General features: G+C 34.7%; 1 long non-coding RNA gene across 1 annotated transcript in view; it reads left to right on the top strand.

The window, feature by feature from the left end:
* The first annotated feature begins 710 nt into the window (after positions 1-710).
* The window catches only part of LOC145278093 (uncharacterized), a 172,551-nt gene continuing 154,448 nt past the window's right edge, over positions 711-18,813 (top strand). The window contains exon 1 of the long non-coding RNA XR_013868335.1: positions 711-854. This is a non-coding gene — a long non-coding RNA (uncharacterized LOC145278093). The remainder of the gene's footprint in view (positions 855-18,813) is intronic.

Consider the following 18,813-nt stretch of genomic DNA (forward strand, 5'->3'; position numbering starts at 1 on the left):
CGATGAATAAAGTATCATCTTTGTGTTTTCGTAAACCTGTTGTCATGTGTCATCATTCAACACTCAAAAGGTAATGTATTAATCATCTTATTATGAATATTGTGTAACCCTTCCAAGAATATGTATCTCTCCTCCTCTCTATATGAGTTACAAAGAATATAAGAACTGTGCATCTATCACACTATCACCTTCGCTATATGTGTTAAGTAGAAGCATCCTCATCTTCTCGTCTCTCTTCTCTGTCCCATCATCATTGATATGAATATGATTTGATATGAAACCTTGCTACACAACAGGCTTTAATTTTCTTTCTGAGATTAACATGGCTCAACAATTAAAAATAAAACCGCAGGGCCGTTGCATGCATGCAAAATGAAACCATGGAATCGTTAATGAACTTTACAATCCAACCATATTTGGTACAAATGAATGTTTATCTATAGCTGGATTGTCCACCAAGAGTCTCCAACAGTCTTTTTTGCTCGACGTTCGATATCAGTCATGATTATGGTTGTTAAAAAGCTTTGAGTAGTCTTGAGGAAGCTTTGTTTAAATATTATATTTGTTATAATAGATTTTATTAGTTTAGTCTTCTAAAACTGTGGTCAGAACTGTTTCTATTCTTTTCTGATTTATTGTCTTCTCCTTTTTTTTCGTTTAATTCTTCCTTTTTTTTCTTTTCTTTCTTAACCTTCAGTCGAGTTCGACAATGATCCGCGTTTACAAGAAACGTGTAATTGCATCTCGCCATGTACATTGACACACTACGAAACACAACTCTCCTCGGCTTTTTATCCGTCCATACTTTTCGAGAAAATTCTGAAAAATGCTTCGGAGTTCATCGGTCAGCCCAGGTAAGTTTATCATTTTGCTCGCGGGTGTGTGTGGGTGTAGGGGTGCGTGTGAGGACGTGTATATGTGTGTGTGATTGTGTGTCCGTGTGTGGATGTGTGTATCTGTGCGAAAGGAAAAAAAGGATGTGTGTATCTGTGGGAAAGAAACGTTTTCTCAATAACGTATTCGGTCTCTGTGAACTTTGACACGCACACACAAGCAAAAGCCACCTCTGATTTTTATTTGATACACGGTGAAGAAAAACAGAAACAATAACCTCAAGTTTGAAAGTTCGCGGCCATTTTGAATCATGTGCTCCTTAGATTGTTTGCTACTTTGTTTTTCCTTCTTTTTTCTTTTGTTATTTATTGTTTTTGCTTGTTGATTTTGTTGTTGTTCGATGGGTTTTCTTCGGTTTAGTTTTAGTTTTAGTTATAGTTTTTTTCTTTCTATTTCTTTTTATTCCTTTTTATTTTTGTTAGCATTTTTTTTTTTTTTTGCTTTTCTCTTAGGGTTCGAAAACACCATTATTTTTCAACGTCTTGTTTCAAGTATTCACTTACCTACATGAGGAAGTATAAAAGTTCCAAGAAATGTGCAATTACCTTCACTACACTGAATAAAAGTTATATTATTATTTTTTTTTTTACACAGGAGTCAACATTTACCAAGGCCCAGAGGCAAATCGAGGATAAGGGTCAATGAGTATACATTAACCAATGTGATTATAGCGTAGTAAACATAAGTAGTGGGAATTTCGTCAAATTAAGTATAAAACTATTTTTTAATTGTTGCCAGGTTTAAGTTTTAGAGATGATTGGTCGGATTATGTGATTTTTTTTTACACAGGCATCAACACATTATCAAGGCCAAGAGGCCACTCGAGGATAAGGGTTAAAGAGTGTACAGTAGAAATTGGACAATATAGTAATCAATTCGGTAAATTTGTTAACTTATATGGAACGGCTCATCAAGAACTTATTTACGTTAGACTTGAAGACAACCATATTGCAGTCAACTGGAAAGCAGGAAAACGGAAGACAATTCCACAGGCGTGCAGTTCTAAGCTCAGTCGAACACTTTCCATGAAAATAACGATACATCAGAGACAAACTCGCAATATCTCTTCTGTGAGATAGAGGTTGCAGGGAAGAGGAAAGGACATCTCCTACGAGGCTACGAAGTCTATTTTGAACTCTATCAAGGCAGGACAAGTCCTTTCTAGCAGCTCCTGCTCACATATGGCAACAATATTCAATCCTTATATTATAATATTATTATAATAATATAGTAATCATTACACTCGGCTGTTTTTAAATATTTACTTGCCCAGAACACATGTTCTTTAAGATAAACGTAAGAAATTCTCCAAGAGGAATGTGAAATTATTAAAAGTACATAGACACATCAATAATCGAAAAAATCCGATTCATTAATGAAGTGCAGTTATAACCAAAGTTAACACTTTTAACTACATGAGAAATATGAAAGTTCCAAGAAATGTGCAATTACCTTATTGGTCGGATTATGTGACATTTTTTTACACAGTAATCAACACGTAGCAAAAGAGGGTCAGAGACAAACTCGCAACATCTCTTGAGAGGTGTTATTACCGCACAAGCCGAGAGATCCGTCTATAAAAGCAACTGTAGGTTATTTTATAAAACAGGAGCGTGTTCGAAATGAATGTTTCTTTTTAGAGCATAATTGAACTATGATACGTGACTTTTGCATTTTAAACTTGAAGTTAAGTCATTATTTACAGATATTTTATAAAATCAACAGTAGGTTCTCTACAGTGCAATGTAGACTACAATGTATTGTGGACTAAGTAACTGCGAGGGGGGGTGAAGCTTCATCCCAGTACATTGCGGGGGTTCCTAACTAGAGCAGGCAACCAATCGATTTATTTAAATATGGGCGATTTCAATGAACTTGGTAACAAAAAAATATGGGACGGTAGAACATTTGTTGATCGCCATTCAATCCCGGACACCGTTAAGTCTCCCTGCTAGTTATTTATTAGGACTTGCTAAAATTTATAAGAATTTGCTAAGAATTTTATGATTTATAATGAAACACTAATAATGTTATAATTTATAAAGAAAACACTAATAATTGTATCATTTATAAGGAGTTGCTAATTTCATAATTGCTAAGAATGTTATATATCAGGCGTTGTTAAGAATTATATTATTGATAAGGGTTTGCTAAGAATTTTATAATTTATAAGAATTTGCTAAGAATTTTATAATTGATAAGGATTTGCTAAGAATTGTTATAATGCATAAGGATTGGCTAAGAATTTTATAATTTATAAAGATTTGTAAAGAATTTTATAATTTATAAATATTTGTAAAGAATTTTATAATTTATAAAGATGTTCTAAGAATTTTATAATTTATAAATATTAGTAAAGAATTTTATAATTTATAAGTATCAGCTTAGAATTTCATAATTTATAAAGATTTGCTTAGAATTTTATAATTCATAAGGATTTGCTTAGGAATTTCAAGGCAGCAATGATTTTAGAGTTGACAGTTTAAGAAATGCCCATCCTTTTTTCAGACGCCATAAAAAGCAATTCATTATTTTATAAACGTTTAACAAACGAAGTAGCTGAAACTTATTCTGGTGAATTTTATTTCGTAAATCATTTTATGAAGAATTATTTTTTATTTGATTTTCGATTTCTATAAATGAGCGATTAATAGTAAATAATAAAATAATGATTTATAAATAACGTAGAGTCTGGAATTGCGTCCATCTATCTTCCCCCTCACTCCCTCTCTCAATTTGTTTATTATCCACACAGGAATTGGTCACACGGATTTTATTAATATAAAGATATTCCCTTGAGATCTGCCAGACTTATTGAAAGTAGTTATTCGTTGGAATGTGACTGGAATCTTCGGAATGTCATAAAGACGATGGAAAAGAAATTGGAAAAGATTGAGATGCATCCAGATAATGGGGGTACTTGACGTAACTAGAAAGCCAAGGGGAGTTGTCGAAATATAGAAATGACTATCACCGCAACTCTTGAAGAATTCCTGCAATCACTGAAGAGCAAACAATTCTAAAATCTATAGAAATAAATAATAATGATGGATGATAATAAGCAACTATGATATATAAGACCGTGATTGATTGTAAAAGATCATGTGTTTGGTTGGAGGTAAGAGGGGGTGTCAGTTAATTTAAAGCAGTGCGCGATAGACAGGCAGCTACAGGTCGCCATTGAAGGTTGCCCTTATGTGAAAGGTAATGAACAACGGAAATTATGAAGCGATCGAAAACCCGATTAGTTATCGTATCTAGAGTTAATCTACCTCCCTTTTAATCTCCTGATTTCTCACTCATATATATATATATACTAACGGGGTACCCGGCGTTGCCCGGGTGTTTGGAGGTGTGTGTGGTGTTAAATAAAAAAGAACCCGGGGGGTAGGATCGAACCGGAAGCCCTGCGGCGAAGTTTGAAAATAAAATAGGCCAGCCAGAATGAGTTAGTGAAAGATGACAGGTGCACGGCTGGAAGTCATCGAGCGTTACGACGACGATGACGACGAAGATGACGAGAACGACGACGTAGGTTTGTTTGTTATAAGCGAGGTAAAAAAGAAAACAACGTTAACACTTAAGCCAGAAAAAAACACAAAAAAACTAACGTAAGGCAAACGAACGATGAAAACAGAAAAAACGAACACGTGAAAAATGGCTTAAATAAGCCTGTTTCGATATTAAAATTTTAAAAATCGGTGGGTACCATAGTGTTTTTGGGTGTCGCTAAGAATAAGTGAAGTAAATAATAATAATAATAATAATAATAATAATAATAATAATAATAATAATAATAATAAGCAGAAAAACGAACGTTACGTGAAAAATGGCTTAAACAACACAGGTTCAATATTTAAATTTAAAAAATTGAAAAAAAAAAATATCTCACACCAAGATTTGAACCCAAAACATTTAGATAATGAACCAAGGTCTTAACCAACTGAGTTAACGCGACGTACATGAAATTTATTCGGTTTTTCAACTATTTAAAGTAAATCAGGTCACGACGTCATCTGACGCATGCGTAGAATCGGTGATTGTCACGAAAGGGCCGTTTTTTGATGACCCCCCCTCAATTTCGGGATGAAAAAGTTAACGTTTTTGGCCAATTTTTCGATATTTTTCGAGCAAAGGACGGAGCTTCGATGTGATACCGAGTTTGTGAATTTTCGTCGCGTCTGTCGAAAGTTTTTAGCAGACATCCAAACATACACACATACATACATACATACATACATTTTTGCATTTATATATATATATATATATATATATATATATATATATATATATATATATATATATATATATATATAGTAATTTAAGCTACACTGAATATTCGGCGTTCATCCACTCTAGGATTCCTCAGGCTTATGCATAAGCGCATAAGCCTGAAGAATCCTTGAGTGAATGAAACGCCGAATATTCAGTGTAGCTTAATCGCCATATATATTTTATAAATTACTAACTAGCTCTACCTACGTATTGAGCACTTTTGAAGTAAATACTTGAAGTTTACGCATAAATCTATACTTTCGTATAATTTTTTGTGAGTAAATGAAGTAGTTATATACATATATATATATATATATATATATATATAAAAGAGCGTCTTAATTTACTCACATAAAATTAATATACGAAAGTATAGATTTATGCGTAAACTTTAAGTATTTACTTCAAAAGTGCTCAATACATAGGCAGAGCTAGTGAGTAATTTATAAAATATATATATGGCGATTAAGCTACACTGAATAATCCGCGTTTCATCCACTCTAGGACTCCCCAGGCTTATGCGCGAATTATGTGGTTGTTTATCGCTTAATCGCCATATATAGTTTATAAATTACTATATATATACATATATATATATATATATATATATATATATATATATATATATATATATATATATATAACCAGCAGGGCCCGTTAACCGGCGTTGCCTGGTGGAAGCATGCCCCCTCCTCGTAAAAAATAAACTACGGTTGTTGTCGGTGGTGATCAATCCCCAACGTCCTAATATTAAAAACGGGTTTCGGAATAGACTCCCCTAACTTCATCATGTGAAGAACGTTGTATGGAATAGACACGACTAACCACGCCATGGTAAGAACGGTTTTCGGAATAGACACCCCATTTTATAAGGGGAGAACTGTCTAAGTAATTGCCTCAAGTTCACTTGATACATGTTGTCAGCATACCTATCCGCAAACACGATAAATTAATAATGAGTGTTATTGTTTATCGAAAACTACTTGTCTCCGCCAAAGTTAAAATAGATTGCATTATTCAGTAGTGTCTAAAACCTATAGAAGTCGTCAGTTTAAAGCAAATGGTGTAGTTGGTGTTAAGGTAAAATTACCAAAAAAGGTTAATGTCTTAGTAGTCTAGAAAATGATTTCTGAAAATAGAACGAAACAAAAAACAACTATATTAAAAAAACAAAAACAAAACAAAAAACAATAGATAACAAATAAATATATTCGTAGGCAATGTAATAAAGGGGAAATTTGTACTTTAATTATTTGACATACAAAGAAAGTAAAAAAAGAAAACTGGCGTAAATGTAGTCGAATACAAACTGAATGAAATGTAATGAAAATGATAATTTATTTGGACGTAATTCAGGTTAAAATGTGTTTTATATAAAAAGAAATAGTTTTTTTTGTGATTTCGAAAGTGAATTTTTTTTCCTTTTGCCTAACCCTAACCCTGCCACTTTGATGTAGGGGGCTACTACAACTCTCTTTCATTAAGAGAATCGGCGGACGTTTATGAAATTGCTCCGCCTCTAAATTCCACAATCTACATTTGTTTTTTGTTTTGTTTTGTTTTTTGTTTCAGGTTAATCTTATCGAGTACAAACTTCAGTTTCAGACTATAAAAATAAAATTGAAAAAAATAATAATAAAAATTATGACTTATCTTCGAGGATCATTTTTCAATTTTAAATTTGGACAAAATATTGTTGCAATATTTTTCTCGTTGATGGTCACAAAGTACATGTTCAATTTAGTAGAACTATATAATTGAAAAAAGATTCCCGACGATAAAAGTCATAAGAAAATTTTTAATCTGAACAGTGAGTTTGTAATCGATGAGATTAACGTGAATCAAGTGAAAATTGTTTGGTCAATTTTCTAAACGTCCGCCAGAGATTCGTTCATATTATAATCTCATAAGTTTTGACGCTCGATCGAAAGATATTTTTGTTATTAAATACAAATCATTAAAGGAAGAAAGCTGGGACGATTCTTTGTTTTATTTTTTAATATAGAAAACAAATGTTTTACAAACGTTACATGCAATGTTATAAAGAAGAAAAGATATAGTTGCTACATATTCGCCGCTTTTTGGGTACATGCTACAGAGAACAGTTTCTAATTGTTTTCTAAGATGCGACGTAATTTTTTTGTGTGTAACAATATGTAAATAATGTTAATCCAAATAATGCGAATTGGTATAATCTACGACGTCACGGTATGTGCAGGAGATGCGCTAACTTGTTTATACGAAAGTTATGACTATTTTGTTTGTGTAACTCTAAGCTAAATGTTATAGTTAATTTTTGTAAACAGTAGTCTATAAAATAGAGGAAAAACAACGATAGGAAAGTATAAATGATTTAAAACAACGTATGGTGATTGAGCGGCCATATTGATTAAGGGCTGATGTGTTCGTTTTTTTGTGTGATTGTGTATAATCTGGAATAATAGAATTTCATAGTCGCAACCAAGGAATACAGGCGGAATGTTATTAGGGAGACATCATTATTTTCGAATAGTGATATGTAATGGTAGTTGTATGAGTATGAGTGTTTATCCAGTTAATAAGAGTGACAGGTCAATATAGTTATAATGATTATATATTTACCCGGTCTTCAATGGGAGATTGGAAGGAGATTTCAGGTAGATTCTCCAATGGAAAATAATTCGAGTGCTTTTACGAAAGTTTGAAATAACGGAACACAGTAGATTTGTAAACTTCAGTCTACCTAAATAGACTACGGATCTGCAGCTCACGGAAACCGATAATTACTCTCAGAATTTTTCAGTCCAATTACATATCTTTTTCATAAGAGATGACATTGCTTAAACTTTGTTATACGGGACGACGAATATTATTTAGCGTTTTATTGGTAAATCACACATGCATGATGGCAATTTGTACAAAGCATAGTTTTGAGGGAAAAGATATTTTGAATAGAAAAAGAATAAACCCATCCGTTTCTCGAAAGTAATGAGCAAACGGCCTCGTGTCCATGTTTTATTTATTTTATTTTTTCCTTTTTTCTACTCTTGCTTCAATTAGCAGAGGGAGGGGGTGAATTTTATAAACTTCTTGTTTTTAGTAACTATGCGAAAAAAGGGCCAGATTCAACCGAAATCATTTTGTTATGAAATGCTTTCAAATATGATGCTGTCCATTTCACCACTATCAATTCGATGTAGACTTGTAAAGAGATAGGGAAGAAAAAGAAAGAGATGTAAGGAAGAAAGGAGAAAATAAGAAAAAAAGGAAAAAGAGAAAAAAGGGGAAAGGGGTAGGGCAGAAGAAGGATATAAAGGAAAAAAAGAAAAGGGAGAAAGCCTAATCAATTCATCGGTGGTGATTAAATCATTTCTTTCAACTTGCTACTTGTCTTTCTACACCTATCCTCAATCCAATATCACAGTCTTTATTTATTCATTTATTTACTTTTTATTTGCTACTTTTAGCCTTAGAAAGTTATGTTTTTGAAATGCATATAATTTCCAAAACCTCCATGCTTAGATATAATTATTTGTGATAACTGCGGTAATAATACTTAAAGATATAAGGCAATTGGGAATACATCGGATTAGTTCCTACGGTGTTGATGATAACTGTTAATAATTATTATTTTTATTTTATTGATCACTTGTGTATAGATAGCCATAACAACCGTTCCGGGGCATATTTAGAAGGATTTTATAAAAAAAAATGATTCCGGATGAAACTGACCTCTTTTTTCGGATACATACAAAAAAAAAGGTTTGCAAAATTCACACTCCACTGCTAATTGCCCTATACGCACTTGTACGTTGAAGATTCCAGGAGGACATCACGCATGCATACATACACCCTTTACCTCCAGTCTTTCACTGTCTCCATCTCAACTTTTTAACCTCCCTTCCATACTACCTTCCTTTCTTATTTCTATATCTAAACAACAACCTAAACCCACATCCCTTTTGGCCTCGTTTTCATACAATCTTATTTTCTTTTTTGACAACATTTACCGAATCTCCTGATAATGGCTACTGGTGACGTAGATAACCTGATATTTTCATTGGAAACTTTGCTTTCGTATAAGCTGTATCGCCTGAAGAGGTTTTCAGTTACTACAAATTAGCTGCCTGAAACACTCATGACTGCTTAGCAAAAACAAATATCTTAAAGATGATTTTTTGGCGTATGTCGCATGAAAGCGATCTTGTTTCTTTTGTAATTATTATTTATTTATTTTGACGTTTTGACGAGTCCTATCCTCTTTATCAAATATATGATACATTATATATATATATATGTATATATAAATATATGTATATGTATATATAAATATATGTATATGTATATATATAAATATATATATATGTATATATAAATATATGTATATGTATATATAAATATATGTATATGTATATATATATCAATATATATATATGTATGTATATATAAATATATGTATATGTATATATAAATATATGTATATGTATATATATATATAAATATATATATGTATATATAAATATATGTATATGTATATATAAATATATGTATATGTATATATATAAATATATATATGTATATATAAATGTATATATATATATATATATATATATATATATATATACATATATATATATATATATTACATTTTCACCCCAAACAAGGCACATTGCCACTTTGGTGTAGGGGGCTACTATCAGGGGAAACATCTATTGGGGTACTATGTAGGGATTAGGGCAGCGAGATGTTGGTTCACGTTGCACTTGAACTTATGCATGTCAGTACAGTTGGGGAAGCAGTGACCTGGAATGGAATTCCAAAGTCTAGCAGTTCTGGGGAAGAAACTACTGGAGTAGAAAGATCTTTTACATCTAGGGATCTCTACAGTGTGGGGTGGGATTTTTCAGCTTGTCGGGTCTGTTGAGGGTGTTCACGTCGTGGGGGCACAAGTGCTTGCAGTTCATCAGAGCATTCGCCATTATAATACTTGTAGAACAGGCAGAGGGATGCAACGTTTCGACGATGGGACAGAGGCTGAAGCTTAGATGCCAGTTTAGGGCCTATCAGATTTGCGACTCTCTTTTGAACCCTGTCAAGGAGCGAGAGACTAGTAGCCGATGTACCAGCCCAAATATGACAGCAACACTCCATACATGGGCGAATAGGGGCCTTATAGAGGTACAGGACACTTTCGGGTGTTAGAAGTTTTCTAGCACGGTAGAGAGAGCCCACCTTCCTCTCAGCGGCCCTGGCAATGCCCTCGATGTAATTGTTCCAACTCATGTTTCCTGTGAACGTTAGGCCAAGGAGCTTGAGAGACGTACTCTCAGATAAAGAGTCGTTGGCCATTGCTATAGGTGTTAGAGAAGGTTTCTTGTAATTATTGAATGAAACCAGTTTTGTCTTGGCGGCATTGAACGTGACCATCCATTTTTGTCCCCATTCCACTACTGATTGGAGGTCATCCTCTAGTGTTTCTGCCATTACTTTAGATATATGTTCATTTGTTTTCCTGCCGTGCCTGCTATAGAGTGTGATGTCATCAGCATATATCCCCATCTCAGAGGCAATTTTGTCGGGGAGGTCATTTATGAATATCAGGAACAGCAGAGGTCCAAGGATAGATCCCTGGGGCACTCCCGCATTTATATCATATTGTTTAGATGTACGACCGTCGAGGACAACCTGGATTTTTCTCTTATCTAAGAAGGATTTAATTATGTTAAATATTTTACCAGTGATACCGTAAGATCTAATCTTCCTGAGGAGACCCTCATGCCATACTCTGTCAAAAGCCTTAGATATATCTAGAGCTACCTCTCTGCCCTCTCCCGCTTTGTCCAGTGAATGGTATATGCGCTCAGAGATTACAGTGAGGATGTCTGCCGCGGAATGGGCTTGTCTAAATCCATATTGTTGATCGGTCAGAAGTTTAGCATCTGTAAGGTGCTGGACTAGAGCATAGTTAATTAAGGTCTCAAATATTTTGGCAAAAAGTGGGAGGAGGCAATAGGGCGATAATTTAATGGGTCAGTTCTTTCGCCAGAATTCTTGAATACTTGTACCACAGAAGCAGTTTTCCAACAGCCCGGAAAGCAAGATTCATTAAGGCATTTGTTGTAGAGTTTGGAGAGAACTGGAGCTACTTCGGCTGAGCACTTTTTTAATAGCTCAGCTGGGATGAGGTCGGGTCCACATGCTTAGTAAGTGTCAAGGTTTTTTATGACAGCATGCACCTGAGCAGGGGTGATTATCAGATCGTCTAGCGTGGCGTCTGTCCGCATAGGAAATTGAGGTAGGGGTGGTTTAGAGGGTCCAGTGTATATGTATATTATATATATATATATATAGAGAGAGAGAGAGAGCGAGAGAGAGAGAGAGAGAGAGAGAGGGAGGGAGAGAAAGAAATATCCTGCTAAATTGCAGTTACGGGATAATCTTCACTGTAATTACATAATAGTGCTCAATATTAAATAAAACAGTTAAATATTATGACTAGGTTTATTTGCACAAACACTATACTGATATACATTAAAAACATGCTTGATTCACAATTATGGGAAGCCAGACATCTTCAAAGACAAGATATATTCTTTGCGCCTTCATTCAATGGAATATTCCAATAAACGAAGCGTAAAGAAAGAACGCTGTGCGTTGTAATATGGAGGCGAATGTCAGTTAATTGAAAGCAGTGTGCAATAGACACGAACCACACAGGTCGCCAATGTAGGTAGTCCTTTCCCCAAAAGGCACTGAACAGCGGAAATTATGAAGCAATCCAAAACCGATTGGTTATCTATGTAGAGTTAATATACTCCTCTTTCAAACTATCTCTTACTTTTCTGTCTTTATATATATATATATATATATATATATATATATATAAAGCTGAATGTGTGTGTGTCTGTGTGTCTGTGTCTGTGTGTCTGTGTCTGTGTCTGTGTGTGTGTGTGTGTGTGTGTGTGTGTGTGTGTGTGTGTGTGTGTGTGTGTGTGTGTGTGTGTGTGTGGTCACGAATATGCTTCTATATGGTTGACTATTTTAAAAACTGATTACATATAATAGTAGAAGATGGGTATGTTTGAACTGGCAGAACGGTGGTTCATTAAAATTTAGGGTCAGCGTTCGTTCCTAGTCCACAAAGTATGGAAATAAAAAAATGTAAAAATAGAAAAAGAAACGTTTACAAGTGTTTTTGATATAGATGTACATAAGAATACTTTGATAAGTATGTTTTAACTTAAATAGGGATGGTATAATAAAATTGCGAGGTCTGCGTTCACGCCTGTCCTCCATAGAATGGAAATAGGCACAAACTTTAATAAAGACTTTTCATATCTATCTGCGTAAGTATAATTTGATAATTATGTTTCAGTTTGAAGAAATATGGTATAATAAAATTATGGGGTGTTCGTTCGCACCTGACCTCCATAGAATGGAACTATGTCACAAAGTTTAACAAGGTTTTTTAATATAGATCCACAGAATATTGTGATAAGTGTTTCAGTGTGAACATGTATAGTATAATAAATGATGGGGTTTATCTATTTCATTTCTACTTTCATCATATTTTGCTTTGGTTTTTATACCCGCAAATTCGAAGCTATCACTTTACAACCCTTCCTTTTCATAACCTATCATACTTTCATAAATAAGAGTCCATTTTCTGTAGTCTGTTTTTGAACCCAGTCAACTGCGCGTACTTTTGCTAGTATATATATATATATATGTGTGTGTGTGTGTGTGTGTGTGTGTGTGTGTGTGTGTGTGTGTGTGTGTGTATTTGAGGTTGGTATTTTTCAAAGGTAAGATAACCAGTGAAATATGACGAGGTTAATACAAGAGTGCTCAATACGGAAGTAGAGCAAGTTACACTTTCAATGCGTCTTTACATAAGCAGTAATCTGTTGTTACGCAGTCATGATCATGTTTCTGTCTTCTAATATTTAGTAATTAGAGACCTCTGCAGGCAACAACGCTTTTTTTAATATAAGCGCTGTTGCCTAAAGAGGTCTCTAGTTACTAAATACTAGAAAACCTAAACATGCGTATGATTGTGTAGCAACACATTACTGCTTATGTAAAGACAAATTGAAAGTATATATATATGTGTGTGTGTGTGTGTGTGTGTGTGTGTGTGTGTGTGTGTGTGTGTGTGTGTGTGTGTGTGTGTGTGTGTGTTATGTTTTATTGTATATGTAATCGTAATATTTTTGTTGTGTTTTTGTTGTTAATTTAACTCAATAAAATAAACGACAATATATGTCTACACGTCACTAAAAATGGGGGTGATAATGCATATGTAAGGCTGTAAACTTATGCATATGTAATGAGACGCAAATCTCCAAGTCTATCGTTAAAAATATTCATATCTTAAATTGATAAACGATTAATTTGTGCGAACTCTCATATAAGCTCTTCATAGAGTGATGCTCTGTGATTGTGGATTCGAATCTTGCCATATTCAATATGCTGATTAACCGTAGTGATGGTGAAACACGTGTTCGGTGATAAATATGTTTTATATATATATATATATATATATATATATATATATATATATATATTATTATTATTATTATTATTATTATTATTATTATTAAAAATAAATTATTAGTGCTATAGTAAATTCGGGAGCGAGTTGATGCACTGATTACAGGTGATTAAATGACTTGCATACTGGATGGTTTTTCTAACGAATGATAATATATATATATATTTTGTATATTTTTCAAGGTTAAAAACTTCAAAGATTATATATATATATATATATATATATATATATATATATATATATATATATATATATAGTATGAATAATGTAAGAAAGCGACAATATAAAAATGTATACTAATATATAGAGATTTATTCATTTATTCAATAAGGATGATACATCAATTAGGTGTGTAAAATAAGTAAGAACTATTCATGCGATGGTATTTCTAAGCCTAATACTTCTTATCAGAAGAGGAAAGAAGATGCTAGGTAACATAAAAGGAGTTCGACGTCTAGCGATAGCTACATTAGGAGCGAATTAATTGTGCAGTGAGCGATAAAATATTTAGAATGTTTGGGGGTGGGAAAGCTAAATTGATCTCTGTGATATAGGAGGAGTATAAGCTATATTCCTCCTATAGCATAGAGATCAATTTAGTCCCCCCCAAAACAGTATCAATTGTTTCGCGCTTAAACGTCGCATTCCTATTATGTTACCTAGCACCTTCTCTTCTTTTCTGATGATTAGACTTTGAAATACAATGGTATAAAGAGTTCTTACTTACGCAACATCTCTAATTTATCGTCACCTGTGCGGAATCAATGAACTAATCTATTTATATATTTTTATGTTATGTTCTTACTTCATTGATTTTTTATGTAAACTCCAAAAGAATGTGTTGAGCTTTGCATTAACCTGATAAGTCTGCTCTTTAAGAATCAGATATTATTCTTTTTCTTTCAATTCCCCTATATATATATATATATATATATATATATATATATATATATATATATATATATATATATATATATATTCCCTTATCGAATCATACTGGGTTCCATCCTTGTAACACTTCTTTTGTCATCCATCCCCAAAGATGTTCAATGGGATTGAGGTCCGGAAAACATGCTGGATGGATACGCACTTCTCGACAAGCACGAGAATTCTTTGCTTCAAGCAATATAGAATTGTTAGATTATCCAGCATGTTCTCCAGACCTCAATCCCATTGAAAATCTTTGGGATGGATGGCAAAAGAAGTGTTCAAGGATGGAGCCCAGTATGATTCGGTAAACTTTCCGATTCAGTTTTCAGTACATGGAATAAAATTCCTTCGCAACTGATAAAAAAACTTAGTCGCAAGCATGCCGAAGAGAATTTATGAAGTAATTCGTAACAATGGAGGCTATACTAAATAGTGATATCCTTTTTAGTAATTTATAATTGCCTTTGTTAGATAAATTATCAGTGGTCTTATCATTTTGACCAGGTGAAAATGTTTGTTTTTTTTTTAAATAATTATTAGATAATTATAATATCAGTTTTAAGGTTTCGAATGAAGCAGATTTCCTTTTTTTCCATCATATTTTCCCTTTTGACAATGGTTTCAGCCATTTGTTTGATTAAAAATTCGATAATATGCGTACACGCTTACTTTCTTAAGTGGTCTTATGATTTTGACCAGGACTGTATGTACTATATGAAATCATAATTTGATTATGAAGATATGAATCGAATGGACATGAGAATTCATATCTAACATTTTTTGGCTCAGTGTGGTATTAATTGTATTATTGCTTTAGTTATTAAGTTGGAAATTATTATTGTTTTTAGTTACTGAGTTGGAAATTATTATTGTTTTTAGTTATCAAGTTGAAAATTATTATTCTTTTAGTTTTTAAGTTGGAAATTATTAATTTTTGTAGTTATTAAGTTGGAAATTATTATTGTTTTTAGTTATTGAGTTGGAAATTATCGTGGTTTTTTTAGTTATTTTGCCGGAAGTTTTAAATTTTGTCTAATTTATTAGTAGCTGAATCTTTTATCTATGTAATATATGAGGGGTGTGCAATAAGTAATGCCCTTGACCCATTTCCCATAGCTGTAGAGCAACGAAATTTGGCACAGTTATTAGTCTTTCTCTACATAGGAACCACTCAGAGTTATGCATTTCTCCCATCATTTGATGCAGCTCTGGAGACCGTTTTTGTAGAACACCCCAGGTTGGTCCTCCAACCACGACGTAACTTCAGAAATAAAGGCTGCATCATTTGGGAAACACTTTCCTTTCAAAAACAACTTCATGGCTGGGAAGAGGTGAAAGTCAAAGGGTGCAAGGTCAGGAGGGTAGGGAGGATGGGGGAGGATTTCATAACCACACGCCGTGCTTCTTATCTGACGACATGCGAGTTGTGGACCGGAGCGTTATCCTGCAGGAGGAGGGTACATTTGCTGATCTTGCCCCGCCTCTTGATTTTGATAGCTTCCCTTAATTTCCTCAAAAGTGAAGCATAATAGGTTCCTGTAATTGTGGTACCTTTTGCAAGGAAATCTGTTATTACTACCTCGTCCTGGTCCCAGAAGATGTGAGCATAACCTTGCCAGCGGAGGGCTGCACCCTTGCCTTCTTTGGATGTGGTTAGTCTAAGTGCTTCCACTGCATTAACTGGGTTTTGGTCTCTGGATCATAGCGATGGACCCAGGTTTCATCCTGTGTAATCAGTCTTTTGAAAAACTTTGACTCATCTTTTTGGCACATCTCCAAATTCATCCTCGAGCACTCGATGCGTTCTCGCTTCTGGAATGGTGTGAGCAACCTGGGAATCCATCTGGCAGACACCATATGCATATGGAAATGGTCATGAATGATAGTTTCCACAGGCCCTGTACTAATCTTAACATCTTGGGCTATTTTACGAATAGTAATGCGCCGATCTCCCAAAATGGCAGCCTCAACTTGACGGACAGATGCCTCATCAATGGCAGAAGGTGGGGGCGACAAGGTCTGGGAGCTGTTTCCACAGACTTCCGGCCATGTTTGAATTCACATTGCCAGCGTTTTACAAGGTCATATGATGGTGCATTATCACCATAAGGTTTTTTCATTTCATCAGAATTCCCTATTGGTGTGCATCCTTTCAAATACAAAACCTGGATCACTGCTCGACATTCAACAGGCTCCATTTCACACCTGACTCAGTTCAATTCAAACACCTTTAAAAGAGAAACCACAAATAGTTCAGAGCTGTAATTTGCCACATAACCCGTAGAGATATAAATCATTGCACATGCAAAATTTCAGATAGATCAGCCGAGAGGAAGTGGGTCAGGGACATTACTTATTGCACGCCTCTCGTACAAATTGATGACTTGCTACCAAAATATGAATGTATATATATGTGTGTGTAAATATGTGTGTGGGGGTGTAAAGTTTATGGACACGAAATAAATATCCAGAGAATTCTTATTGTGTTCATAGAAGAATGTTCAATAATTAATAGAGCATTTTTATTTGTACAAACATTATTTTGTTTCATATTTGCAAAACATGTTTCAGATTTGGGAAAGTTTCATTTTTAATATTTTTTCACTGTATGTGCAACAATACTAGTATATTGCTAGAAATTTTCTAGCACGGTAGAGAGAGCCCACCTTTATTGCAGTGGCCCTGGCAATGCCCTCGATGTAATTGTTCCAACTCATGTTTCCTGTGAACGTTAGGCCAAGGAATTTGAAAGATGTACTCTCAGATAAAGAGTCGTTGGCCATTGCTATAGGTGGTAGAGAGGGTTTCTTGTAATTATTGAATGAAACTAGTTTAGTCTTGGCAGCATTGAATGCGACCAACCACTTTTGTCCCCATTCCACCACAGATTGGAGGTCTTCCTCTAGTGTTTCTGCCATTTCTTTAGAAATGTGTTCATTCGTCTTCCTGTCGTGCCTGCCACAGAGTGTAGTGTCATCAGCGTATATACCCATCTCAGAGGCAATTTTGTCGGGGAGGTCATGTATGAATATCAGGAACAGCAGAGGTCCAAGGATAGAACCCTGGGACACTCCCGCATTTATATCATAAAGTTTAGATGTACGACCGTCGAGGACAACCTGGATTTTTCTCTTATCAAAGAAGGATTTAGTTATGTTAAGTATTCGACCAGCGATACCGTATGATCTCATTTTCCTTAGGAGACCCTCATGCCATACCCTATCAAAAACCTTAGATATATCTAGAGCTACCGCTCTGCTCTCCCCCGCTTTGTCCAGTGAATGGTATATACGTTCAGAGATTACAGTTAGGATCTCTGCTGTGGAACGGGCTTGTCTAAATCCATATTGTTTGTCAGTCAGAAGTTTAGCATCTGTAAGGTGCTGGACTAGAGCATAGTTAATTAAGGTCTCAAATATTTTGGCAAAAAGTGAGAGGAGGCTAATGGGATGATAATTTGATGGTTCAGTCCTTTCGCCAGAATTCTTGAATACTGGTACAACAGAAGCAGTTTTCCAACAGCCCGGAAAGCAAGATTCATTAAGGCATTTGTTGTAGAGTTTGGAGAGAACTGGAGCTACTTCGGCTGGGCACTTTTTTAATAGCACAGCTGGGATGAGATCGGGTCCACATGCTTTTGAAGTGTCAAGGTTTTTATGATAGCACACACCTGAGCAGGGGTGATTTTCAGATCGTCTAGCGTGTCGTCTGTCAGCCTAGGAAAGTCAGGTAGGGGGTGGTTGGAAGGGTTCAGTTTGGAGTTGGAGGTAAACTGACTAGCAAGCATGTTAGCCTTGTCGGTTGCTGAGGAGACAACCTCGTGATTGTTGATTAGTGGGGGAATTGTTGATTGCCCATTATTTACTACACTGTTGTAGATTTTCCAGAAGTCACGAGTTCCTAGTTTTTGTGCTTCGATGCGCTTTTTAGTGGTTTCCGAAAATTCTCTCTTAGCTGTCGCTATTTCTTTCTTAACGTTATTATTAGCTTCTATATACATCAGTCTGTTTGAACTGGACTTATGTCGGTTAAACCTACGGTATGCATGCTGCTTTTGAGCAATGGCAGTTGCGCAAGTCGACGTAAACCATTAGGGAGAGTGGGGCTTACTATAAAATTTCCGCATGGGAACATGCGCTTCGATTGCAGTTTTGAACCAGTCAGTGGTCTCGTTTGCACAC

The sequence above is a fragment of the Euprymna scolopes genome, chromosome 6 (genome assembly GCF_053919585.1).
Source record: "Euprymna scolopes isolate OS-2025 chromosome 6, ASM5391958v1, whole genome shotgun sequence".
In the NCBI taxonomy this organism is placed as follows: Eukaryota; Metazoa; Mollusca; class Cephalopoda; order Sepiida; family Sepiolidae; genus Euprymna; species Euprymna scolopes.